Consider the following 13,170-nt stretch of genomic DNA (forward strand, 5'->3'; position numbering starts at 1 on the left):
GACTGGCCGCTACACAAACCAACAGAATATGTGCTATTTGTGCTGCTGATGTAGGAGATGATGAACATATATACTCAGTCCATATGAAAACGCACCACTCACGAAATCTGGAATAGCTCCACGGATTGATATGTGAAGTATATACTTATGATGCATAATGATTTAAAAAGACATGTAAACATCATTAAATTTCATTCACGATAATGTTAATGTGCGAGAGAGGCTTAACTGCTGTAGGAGTCAAACAGGAAAGTCAATAACGGGTGTGACCACTATTTGCATTGACACATGCGGTGCATCGTCGTTGCATGGAGTTGATCAGTCTCTGGATAGTGGTCTCAGGGATAGCATTCACTCCTGAACAAGGGAAACCTCAAGTTCTCGGATGTTATCCATCTGGCGTCGACGTGAAAGACGTCGTCCAATTTCATCCCATAAGTGCTCGATAGGGGAGAGGTCGAGTGACAGAGCTGGCCACTGAAGCACGGGGATGTTCTGCTGTGCAAGGTACTGCATGGACACCCTTGCAGTGTGTGCACTAGCATTGTCCTGTTGGAACGTGTGGACATCGTGGTGTTGGTTGAAGAACGGCACGACATGATTCTGCAGCACCTGGTCCCGGTAGTAGACGGCGTTCACCTTCCTGTGCAGATATGGAGAGGGGTTCTGTGACTGTAGCTTATTCAACCCCACACCATAACGCTGCCATCACCCCAACGGTCCGTCTGAATGACACAATCGGCGTTATAACGTTCACCACGTCTCCGCCAAACACGTATACGGCCATCAGAGTTCCTTAAAGGTCACATGCAAAACGTAAAATACAACTTTGCAGATTCTGATGCCTTTCGGTATGCACTTACCGAAACAAATCATCAAAAATGCCAATTCAACCTATAAAGTTGAAAAAAAACGCGATGAAAAGATAAAAAAAGCCCGCGAAATCGGAGTTCAAACGTTGCAGTAAATTCCCCCCAGCGCTGGGGGAAAAACTGGTTTCAACAGCTGTGCTGCGCTGCGCCCATAACGCATGCGCAGTGAATAGGTTCGCGGAGCCTGAAACAATATGCCTGGCCGGAGTATTCGTTGGTTTCACAATAATTTCAGACTCGCTGTGCGCATGCGCAGAGCGTGTAAAAATATCTACTGGTCAAGTTCCGCTTTCCGCGTACGTTTACCGATAGTGTAAACACACTCTAAAGGAAACGAAATATCAAACCAAATACATAGTTGTATGTCTATTACAACTTATTTTTATACCTGTATGTACAAAAGACCGGAAGTAGTGAAATAAATAGCTTGATTTATGTCAGTAAGTTCTTGTATAAACACATCTCAGCACCACCGTTCTTCCCGCACGACCCCTTCTCACTACTATCAAAACACACATTTCTGATTCAGCTGCAACCAAAATAGGACATCAATACCTGAAAAGCATATGTAAATTGATATATTTAGTCAGCTATGAACAGTTGTCACTTGTAAATAATCATTATTTAATCATTTAACTTTGGGTGTATTTACACTATAGGTAAGCATACGACCAAACCGGAATTTGACCAGTAAATATTTTTACTCACTCTGCGCATGCGCACAGCGAGTCTGAAATTAATATGAAGCCAACGAATACTGTCTGCTAACAACCGTATGCAATACACAGCTTCAATCATTGACCACACGCAATTTGAACTTAACACCTATTAGGCTATACGCCATAAACAAAATAAATTGATTTATGACACGTGCATACGAGTCCTGTCTCTGCCACATTATGTAATTAGACAGGTGTGATACTTGTACACATGACCTGTTTTATGTCTATGGATTGCAAACAAACTACGTGTACATCCATTTTTCTCGGATGACTGGATCTGACGGAAACTCTTGTCAGTTTCAAGTCCTGTTTTGTACTTGGACGAATGACAGTTTCCAGCCGCGCAGTAGTTCACCATCTCTACAGAGATGATTTTTTATTGAATCTAACGCAAATTCAGAGAACATGTATCGACAAAACCCAACATCTCTATATACATTCTTTATGGATAACAACTTCTTCTAGTGTATATGATTTTGTCTGACAACGATATATGAATCCATACTGAAACGACACAGTAAGTACAATTAAAGAAGTTGTTATCCATAAAGAATGTTACTTTCTTGTGACTCGCCATACTTCTAAAATGCTCATCAAACACATCATTTTTCTGTACACACAATGAGCCTTCAGCGGATCAGCAAATGGCCCCGCCAATCGGAAGCCGTCGTTACAGTTGAGTGCACCCCCACCCGCTATGACTGGGTTCAGTCTCCCGAAGGCTTGTTTCGAGGGAAGTCAACCCAAGTACAAAATATTGCACTTTTGAATCGCAATTGTACTCTTATAATTTTGTCTATTTGTTTTTACAAGCAGCAATGTATATTACGTCATGAATAATTGATAGTTGTATTTTAATTATGTTTGATGTTTTGGTTGAGTGAAATCGTGACTCGTCAGAAAAGATGACACCGTGCCATTGTCGTAGTCGCCAATTCTGGTGCCTGTTTGCCCACTGTAGACGCTGGTTTCGGGGACGATCCGTCAACATGGGGCCGAAATAAGGACGTCGTGCACGCAGGCCTGCAGCTCGCAGACTGGTCCGTACTGTGTGGGGGTGAATGAATGCACGTCGTCCTTGGACTTGAGCAGCCGTTCTTGTCGCTGGTAGTGTTCGGTCTCGGACGTGATCCCGTACGATCTGACGGTCCTGACGTGCCGTTGTCACACGTTGTTGACCCGGTCGAGGACGGTCCCGAGTGCTCCCCGTTTGCAGAAACCTTTGATGGAATTTTGTGTGTGCGCAGAGTAGTCGTATAGCATTTTCCCATGTCAAAACATTGAGTACAGAACAGTCTCGTTTCCTGTTTACTTGGTTCTGTCCTATTGCGCAGCTTAATGCGATAACCAGTCCAGTAGTTTTAGACTATGTCATTTAACTGGATGCATAAATATTAATCAGTGTGATTTGATAAGTCTACGCAGTTGTATATAGCAACACTAAGCTCCTTCTAATCCTAGTAAATACGTCGTACGGCGTGCTATGTCGTACAGCGAGCTCTGATAAACAGAAACCTGGAAATCGTGGAAATATCAAAACGAGGCTCTGCCGCTAGAAAAGTTTAGCGGTCTCTGACGGAACTGATATTACATCAACCTCATTGTTAGTTACTGACTACGCTCAATAAGCGCAAAACAACACATAACAGGATTAACCAGTGAGCAAGACGCATTGTAAATCGTATTACGACCTCATCAGACAGGGGCAATCTGTGATTCCATAGTTAACGTATGCTGCCTCAACCTCCACATAAAGTAGAGAATGACGGTGCAATTAAAGTTTAAAATTGAAATTCATTTGTAAATACCATTTTCTTATGAAACATGGAATTGGAATTCAGTTTAACCAGAGTTGTTTGTGGTGTCAATTTACATTTTCACACGAGAAAATTCGGATCATCTGAAAAGTAGGTCATTGTCTGATTAGGTTAATGAGACTTATGTTTCGGTATGTAATGCTGGCGCCAATTTGAAGCATACCTATGTCACGTTCAGGGGCTGTAAGTCGCTTCATTGTGTCGGCGTTTAACAAGTGTCAGTGAATAAGTGAAATTTTATTCGGATTCACATGCTTTTAAGGGCAATGTGTGCACAAATTCAGAGTGAAATTCATTTTTCCTGTGGTGTGCTTGGAAAATGTTGCGTTTTTGCGAAAAAATGCCTAAAATAGAGTTACAGTTAACATGAAATTCTCGCATTTCTTGCACCTGGCATGTCGGGTTACGTCACTGTAGTGTAGTTTTTGTATAAAAATTATACTGAAGTTCATTTGAACTTAAATATTGACTTTTTTCAAGTGCTGCGTTTTCATGTGTACTCAGTGTATTACTAAGATGTCGTCTGTATGAAACCGAAAGAGAAGAATTATTGAGAAAATTTCCTGAAGATCATCGGAAAATCAGCCCTATCCTCTCTATCTAGGCTATGCTATATATACCGCAAACAAAAAGTATGGGAACACTCTAAAATTTGAAGTCATAACTTAAACGTGGTGAGGCCATTTGCTTAATGGTCATGTTAGAACATGCAGTGAAACAACTGATTCAATATTCGTTTAGTTTTCAAAAAACACTCCAGCACTTTGATTCCAATGCCCAGACACACCAGCTCAGTCCATGTTGAAGACAGACGTCCTGTTCAGTTTTTCGCGCTGTTTTTGACAGTTTCATTTCACTCAAACTCAAATCAATGAGGTAAGACTATACTAAAATATCTGTCTGTCTGTGCCTGTTGGAATATTTTAATTTCTAATTGCCCCTCGCAGATTTAAGCATCTGAATAAAAGAGTCAAATGTAAACTCTTCATGTTTCGAGGAAGGATGACTTTAATTGCTATGAGAGCGACGTTTCGGTGTAGGTTCTAACACCGTTAACAAGCAAGTGATGAACAGTATGAGGATATATACTGGTAGTGGATAAAGGACAGTTGTATGATACTGTCGGTTGTTATCAAGCAAGTGATAACACCGTTATCAAGCAAGTGATGAACAGTATGAGGATATATACTGGTAGTGGATAAAGGACAGTTGTATGATACTGTCGGTTGTTAGACTGGTTTCTCGGGATGGGTGGGCATCGCAGAGATGAAATCCACCCATCCCTAGAAACCCGTCTAACAACCGACAGTATCATCCAACTGATACACTCCTGTATCAACTCCAAATACTTCACCTGGCGAGAGAGCATATACCAGCAAACCCCACGGCCTCCCCATGGGTTCCCCACCATCGCCCTTAATCACAGAGATCTTCTTGACCCACCTGGAAGAAAAAGACCGGGAAACATACCCACATTACACCCCTCCGAAAAGTGAATGATACCTTTGTCATCCTTAAGCCTGACAGTGACCCCAAAGCTCTACTAGATCACATCAACTCCCAAAACCCACGTATCCACTTCTCCATGGGAGAAGAGTCCAACTGCCAACTGTCCCTCCTCGATGTACTGGTTCTCGAGGACACTAACAACAAACTAATCACTACAGTATACCGGAAACCAACCCATGCAGACTAGTACCTTCACTTCGCTTCCAACCATCCAGCCCAAGTCATGAAAGGAATCATCTCCACCCTAGTACGACGAGCCCACAATATCTGTTCTACCAAGCAACACCTCACCACTGAACTCCAACACCTAAAAGAAATCTTCATACAGTACAACAACTACCCCGAACAGGTTGTGCAACAAACTATACAGAGGAAACCACCAGTCAACAGACTGCGTCCTTTGTCATCAGCATCCCATACTGCGGAAGTGTCAGCCACAAAGTCCAGAGACGCCTAAACCGCAGGCCAATGTAGATGTCGTCTTCACAAGAAACAGCAATACCATCCTGAATACCAATAAAGCGAGTGGCAAACCACCTACCTGTCAGAAACAACAATCACAAGGAACAGTGTACCACGTTCCGTGCGATTATGGGCAAACCTACATAGGCGAAACATCAAGACCCCCCAAAACCCGAATCAAACAACCTCAAACCACAGTATCTGAACTTGACTCAAATTCAGCCCTATCAGATCACATCAAAGACAATCCCGACCACAGTATCCAGTGGGACAGAACCCAAAATCTAGCAACCAACCTAAAAGACTTCAAGTTCAGGAAAGTCTAAGCCATCCACTTCAAAAGACTCCAGCCACCAATCAACCGTACCAAGGTTATTACATACCTCCTGCATTTTATCAACTCATTAAAGCTACTCATTATTGACAATACCGCTTATGTATACCACAGGCTTCACCACCCCTAGTAGTGTTTGCAGGCTTCGTTTGTCACCACCCCATCAAAGCCCATGTGTTGTTATTGTGTTTGTCTGCCAGATGTCATCCCAGATTGTCGCCGATCTATTCCTCTTATTTTCACTGTATATTGCATTTTTCATCCACTGAATTTTGTTTCAATAATCGTGTATAAAGGAATTAGTACATGTGCATCCACTGAATAAATGGAGATGCATTGATATCGCCCTCATTCAGATTAACAGCGGATCCATGTAAAATCATGGAACTGTAATAACATAACTCTTTTAAAAAAAACAATGAATATAAATGTTTGAAGCTTTAAAACATTTTCATGTCCATAAAAGGAACCCTTCCTTCACAAAAGTATCTTATAATCATTTACTGAAGCAGGGGGTCGTGTAAAGATTGAATGTGTGCAGGGAAGCAGAATGTTAAATTGCTTGCCTAGCTTGTATTATACAGTGCATAATGTTCTCAATACAACCAGGAAGTATATAACTGATATGTCAGGCCATCCTGTCAACACACCCGACATACACTCACAACTAGGCGTCGCAGATCAACAATGACTTCGTGTGGCTGGTATCTGTTGGGGCTCCTGGTTGTACTTGGATGTTGGGTATGTTATGCATCTACTATCGAATTCATTTATTTACATTTTGTCAAATTTTCAAATACCTTCCCCATCCAGTTGTATATCTCCCGAGACAAGGTGGAGAACCAGAATATGTGACGTAATCATCTGTCTCGCGGTACAGATCAAGCAGTAATATGTCTACACATTTTTACCATTATCTATATCACTCTAGAAGTTACGGCATTTGTGGGAGTGGCATTTTGTAATCTGCTGATCATTCGAATTGGGGACACTGAGGGCGATCTTTGCTCCGACACGGATTAACAACGTATGACCCACATTCTTGTCTTCATGAAACATGACTGCACCTTGTATACACAGTATATACTATTGTAAGTTTGTATTGTACTTTAATGTTTTACTAGAATGTAAGTTTGTGGTTGCCGTTGATGATGTGTAAATGTGTACGTGAGTCCAGACAGCAGTGTAGTAAAAGACAATCGTGGCCAGTGAAAGTTTCGTTTAAAATGACAGATACCGTAGACTCCATTCGATTAATTTCGCAGGCAAAAGCAATTCCTGCCTCGTCAGGCTGCGTAACTATCGTTATGAAACATATCAGTGTGGTTTAACGATAATTCTACCTTCATGTCATTATAGAGGCTTTGATTCCCTTGTAATAAAACATTAAAAACGTTCGCAAGCGCTCAAAATCATCGATCTATCATTATCCCACGTGACCCAAAATGTCGATTGTGTATCAGAATTGTATACGTTCAACAGGTGACCATCATCGAATGATTTTCCCGATGATTTTCGTTGACATTCTATCCTTTAATGCTAGCTGGGGAATTTGATGACAAACGTTATGGATGAACATGCTTTACAACGATACAAGAAACAAAGTTTATCCTTGTCAGGTTCACGTATTTGTTACGGATAATAAATTGCCGTGAGAAAAGGTATGAGAAATCCCCTCTGAACCAGCAAAATATAACACAGACAAGTGTAAAATATTCGTGAGTGAGTGAGAGAGAGCACGAGTTAAAATTTAAAGTCACATCGGCAATAATGCAGCCATATAGTGACGGGAAATGTTGTAGATATACAATAAATACAAGCAGTTACAGAACCAGTTATCGACTGTAAAATAACTAGAATATCACAAAATGGTTAAAACTAGCCAGCAGGTATTTTTAAACGCAGAAAACTATTTTAGACAATACCATGTGAAAATGGGCCAATACGACATCGTCGCATGATAACCTCTTCAAATCTGGACTGACAACCCAAGTATGTGTAACCAATGTAGGGTTTGATTTCATGTAGTTTATTTATACCTACGTGAGTGTCCCATATCTGCATCAGATCATGGATGTAAGATCTAATGCTGGCCATATAATCAGAGTAAGGAATAAGAAATGGTGTCTTGGATTTCTTGAGTGCTGCCTTGGTAGCGATATAAGCCATTATGCTACCAGAAATCCCAACGTGGCTGGGTAACCAACAGAGGACGATGTCGTATTGGCAAAATCGTTATACAATTCAATAATTTCTAATAGAACTGGATGTTTGTAACAAAGACATTTAATTACCTAAAGGCTCGAAAGAGAATCCGAAAAAAGTATATATTGTTTAAATTGAAGGTGTTTCTAAATATATATACTACCGACAAGAAATAAGGGAACTAATGAAATAATAGCGACTTTGAAACCGCTTTAAATATCCACTAAATCAATTTTAGGCGTCAAGTTCAATATCTGGTGTGTCCACCATGTTGGGCAACACATTCACGGCACCTTCATGGCATGCTGTTAATCAATTTCCGGATGGTTGCCCGTGGTATTGCCCGCCATTCCTCTTGGAGAGCTGCACCATGCTGGGCCAGGTTGGCGGGTCCTGGGTCCCTGGCGTACACCCTTCGACCAAGAACGTCCCAGAGATGTTCAATTACGGACAGGTCTGGGGACTTAGAGGGCCAGTCCAATGTCTGGATACCTTCTTGTCGGAGATAAGCGGAGACAATTCGGGCCCGATGTGGTCTGGCATTATCATCTTGGAATACAAACTTTCGGCCGATAACTCTAGCCAATGGAGCCACAACAGGACGCAATATTTGGTCAACGTATCGCTGACCAGTCATGGCTCCGTTAATGATGACCAAATCTGATCGTTTGTCATGTGTAATCCCACCCCACACCATGACACTGTCGCTCCCCGCTCCGACGCCAACAACGTTTTCTGCCATCTGTGAATCGTAGGTAAAAAGCTTGACTCATCAGAGAAAATGGTGTAACGCCAGTGGCGCATAGCCCGTCCCTGATGCTGCCTAGCCCATGCCAATCTTTGGCGCTTATGGTGAGCTGAAAGGGTGACACCCTTAAAAGGCCGTCTTGCTTTCAGACGAGCTTGATACAGTCGGTTTTTAACGGTTGAGGTTGAAATGCGTCTTCCAGTGAGTGTGCGGAATTCTCTATTGATGGCAGGGGCCGATTTAAACCTATCGCGTAGAGCAATTAACGTAATGAGACGATCCTGTCGTGGTGTCGTTGATTTTGGTCTACCACGCCCAGGTCTCGTTGCAACCCCACCCGTTTGACGGTACTTATCCCACAGGCGTGAAATTACACTTTTTGATTTACCCATCTGCCGGGCAACTTCACATAATGATGTCCCCCCATCTATCATCCCCACAATTCTCCATTTTGTTGCTTCACCGAGATACTGCCTCGGAGGCATTTATGTCAGTAAGTGTCAATCTCTATTGCATTAGTGATTGCGATTTCTCCAGTACATTTACAGGAGTTAACTTCTGTATGCACGTGTAGCACGTGCTGGGCATGCATTATGCGAAATTCCATTGTCATTGGATGTTGCGTTTGGGAGATACGCCACGATAACGGACCCTGTCACAGTCAAAGTCATCTACATTCAATTTCTTGGTTCCCTTATTTTCTGTCGGTAGTATATATGTTTTAAAGCTGTTAACATAGCGTTTGTTTTTGCTGTAACGATAGAGCTGTTATCATGTGTTCTAAAAGATATTGTTTTGGATCCAATGATAGTGGCACAAGCTACAGCGCCACTATGCTTGGACACACCTGTAAATAAGGACTCTAAGTAGCATATTTACTTTTAATTGAATAAATTCTTTTTTATATTGTAATTCGTTAGTTTCTGATTTTTTAAAATGTGTCAGTGTCATTTTCCAGTTACATCTATGAATTCTCTCAATAATTCTCATATTATTAGCACCACATGAAATATGAAAATCATCTACAAAAAGGGATCCGTCGATAGAATTACTTAAAACCTTAAAAGGACTATTTTGATACTATAAAGGGTGACAGACAGGAACTTGCCTTGCTGGATCATCAATATAGTGATACAGTCAAAATCTGAAATGTCCTCATTGCAGGTTTGACCTCAAAACTCAAAACATTCTGACCCAGTAATAACTATCACTTAATCAATACAAATTACAGAGAACAGACTCTCGTAACATACTCTTTCAGCTTGGAAAACGACATGTAGCAGTTTTTAATGGTTAAGGCGCATTCGGGTCCTATGTTTCCCAGACCTACTGCAGGTGTAGCTATTCGCTCCCAGTATTGAATGTTTAGGATAGGTGAATAATTGATGCAGTAGCAAGAATACTTACCAACCCAAACTGAATATGTCATAAAGCTTGCTTATGCATGTGTTGGCATTTCAACATTATCAGCATTGTCCTATTTCCCCCTTCTTTCAGATGAGCAATGCTTTCACTACCACAACACCATTTCGTGAGTATGGATTTCGTATATCTTATTTGTGTTAGGCTTCTATAACTATTACAATAACTATGGTGCACTTGTAATTCAAGGGTTTAACTATGCCTGTTACATATACGTCCACTGAGTCATGCATGTGTACCTGGGTGGTTCTAACACGTGTTATCAGTGTAACACGGAAACTGTGTTATCAGCATAGGGTTTCCCTCTCATCATTCACATGGATGTGTGCCACTTTCAAATATACCCACGGCAGCAATACTGGCATCATCACGAAAAAACTGAAAAATAACTTTATGCATACATTTCATTCTTCATTTCGTCTCCATTAAATGTTGCTCTCAGCCAGCTATCAATAGCAACCCTTGCAGTCACTGCAATTGTCATCACGTCGGCCTCCACTACTGTTACAAAATCCTCCTGCTGTTTTTTGTAAGTGTTCAGTAAATGCACTTCCTTTCACACCTATAATTCATACGCTGCCTGGATTTTGAGGGTTTATTTGGCAATGGTTTTAGCGTTCTCATATCCGGCTCACTCCCATGTGATTTCTGTGTGTCATAGAGGGATGGCCTTATTTCTCCAAGCGAGAAGACTTTCCATAATTTGTCTGCATTTTCATCCTGTCACAGAAATAGATTGGTGTATTAGAGTGATACACAACTTAGTAACGTGAAATATATTGTATTTCTGTATATATTAAGTAAGACTTAATGTTCTACAAGGTCTTCTACCGTGCGCTAATTATATAGACGGGTAAGTATTTGCTACTTGTAATTCTAAGATGCTTCGGTGAAAGATCACAGGCGCCGACGATACTTTATCAGACGATAATGTTCCCATTTTTGCATAACGTCACAATGTGTTGGCGTCGCTACACCATTCCAATCTGCCTCCTCGTAATCGAGCGTAACCTTAGTAACCGGACGCTAGCCTTACTCAAACTAAAGATGGCGTTTTCGCATCGACTGTCGATCGGAGACATTGTTTCTCTGAATGGAGAAACCGTCCGTGTGGTGGAATTCTATTTTCCCCATAAAAATATGGCTAGAAAATTTGTGATAGAAAATCTTAGAATTGGTTGCCGAAAAGAGGAAGGTGCGATTAAGGAAGGAATGTCAGTTGCGTGCAGTAACCAGTTCCATGTTTTATTTGCGGTGCATGCTATGCGCACTTGAAGACAACTGTAGACAGGAGTCCAGTTTAATAAATTTCTAACTCCAACGTTGAACAGTTCGATCGTTGTTAAGATCGCGATCTTAAATAAATGTTGTCTTTAGATCTATCATCAAAACAAATTTTATCTCATTTTGTTAAAAATAATCGAGCGAATCGTAAAAAATGGCGATTACCATAGGCAAATTTAGGTTAAAACCGACGACGTCAGCCAGAGGTTTTAAACGTTAAAATTTGTCTATGTTGAATACCAGTGAATCCCGGAAATTGCACAAACCAAACTATTTATCGATATTGTAAACCAGTTTGTTGCGAGAAGCGTCTTTTCAAAGAACTCTTTGAATATATAGCTTGATCGTGTGTCGCAATGCGATTAGCGTCTCGTGATCTTATATTGACTCAAGACGGATTATGATATCATCTAATAGATACGTTACGTCATGCTGGAAATAAATTACACAAAACTATTTTTTCAGTCATATTTTTAATTGATCTTGATGGATAACATATTACATATATTTATGTCAATCTTAGTTACTGCAATATCCCCTGGAAGTGCAATAACAATGAAAGAAATTCTTTTGAAGGGTATTTAGAAGTGAAATACATAAGAATGAAGATTTTTATGAATATCAACTTCTTTGTTATGAGAACACAACGTTTCGGAGTTAATGCTTATGGTGATGATAAGGATGTACACGGGTAGATAGGCTATATATTGGCTACACACTGTTGTGTCAGGCTAGTGAAATGTGTAAACACTAATGAAAGAACTCCATTTTTGGCTACCCTGTCCACCCCGTGTTACTTTGCGTGGACTGGTCCAATCATGAATCACCGCATGGGTTTGATCGTGTCAAGTTAGGCCTAATTTTGATTAACGAAGTTGACATTTATGGTGGAATTGAGTATGCTCTGAAACATTCCCATATTGGACACAGTTGAAGAACTTTGCAAGTCTGAAGAGGTCCTAGATATTGAAGCAGTGGCATCGGCACGAGAATCGACGCAGAGGCATTTCTTTGCTTTGTTTCCGCGATCAGATCCCTGCTAAATGGCTGAGTACGACCTCCTCTGTACAGTACTTGATTCGGTGCAATATGACTTCAAACTTTGATCATTTTTATGTCCAGTGATTTTGCAGATGTCTCTGTTCGGCATGGTACAGCAGAGTGACGGCTGTTGCGCGAAGGCAGTGGTTCGTGTATGTGTGTGGCACCATAGCATTTTTGGATATGTTTTCCATCATTTGTGATAGCGAATGTTTTTCCACGCACCGCGATGTATTCCAAACAGGTATCGGAGAACAGACCATCCCACCAATCTTAATACAACTTGGAAATGAATCAGATACTGACCTGTCCGAAGGAGAGATGCTTTCTGATTGAAAAATGTTGAAAAATTCGAGGAAAATAAGTAACTGATCAACCACCAAAATACTAATCAAAGACCCACTTCAGTAACGTGTACATGTATAGTTTCACAGAATATGATTAATGGACTGTGAATAATGCCTAGAAAATTAACCTGTCCCCTAACTACTTCCACGCTCAAAACGGACATGTTTTGAACTGTTTATATAAGGCGGTCAGAATTGGGATGAGTGATATACTGGACACAGTGAGCTTCGATAAGTTCAATTTGTATCTTAGAGTTTGTGTATTCTACCAGTGACACCACTTTGCTCTGACTTAACACGCGTCCGAAGTCATATAACGGACCACTCTTTCCGTTTGTCCCATCATACAGCATATGCAAAAAATGGGATACCACTTCGTCGTTGTGAAACAAGGTGCTTAAAGGGGA

At 40.9% G+C, this 13,170-nt stretch overlaps 1 pseudogene; it reads left to right on the forward strand.

Annotated features, from left to right (window-relative positions):
• Positions 1-6,372: 6,372 nt before the first annotated feature.
• Positions 6,373-13,170, forward strand: part of LOC137287983 (tenascin-N-like) — a 44,595-nt pseudogene continuing 37,797 nt past the window's right edge.

The sequence above is a fragment of the Haliotis asinina genome, chromosome 6 (assembly GCF_037392515.1).
Source record: "Haliotis asinina isolate JCU_RB_2024 chromosome 6, JCU_Hal_asi_v2, whole genome shotgun sequence".
In the NCBI taxonomy this organism is placed as follows: Eukaryota; Metazoa; Mollusca; class Gastropoda; order Lepetellida; family Haliotidae; genus Haliotis; species Haliotis asinina.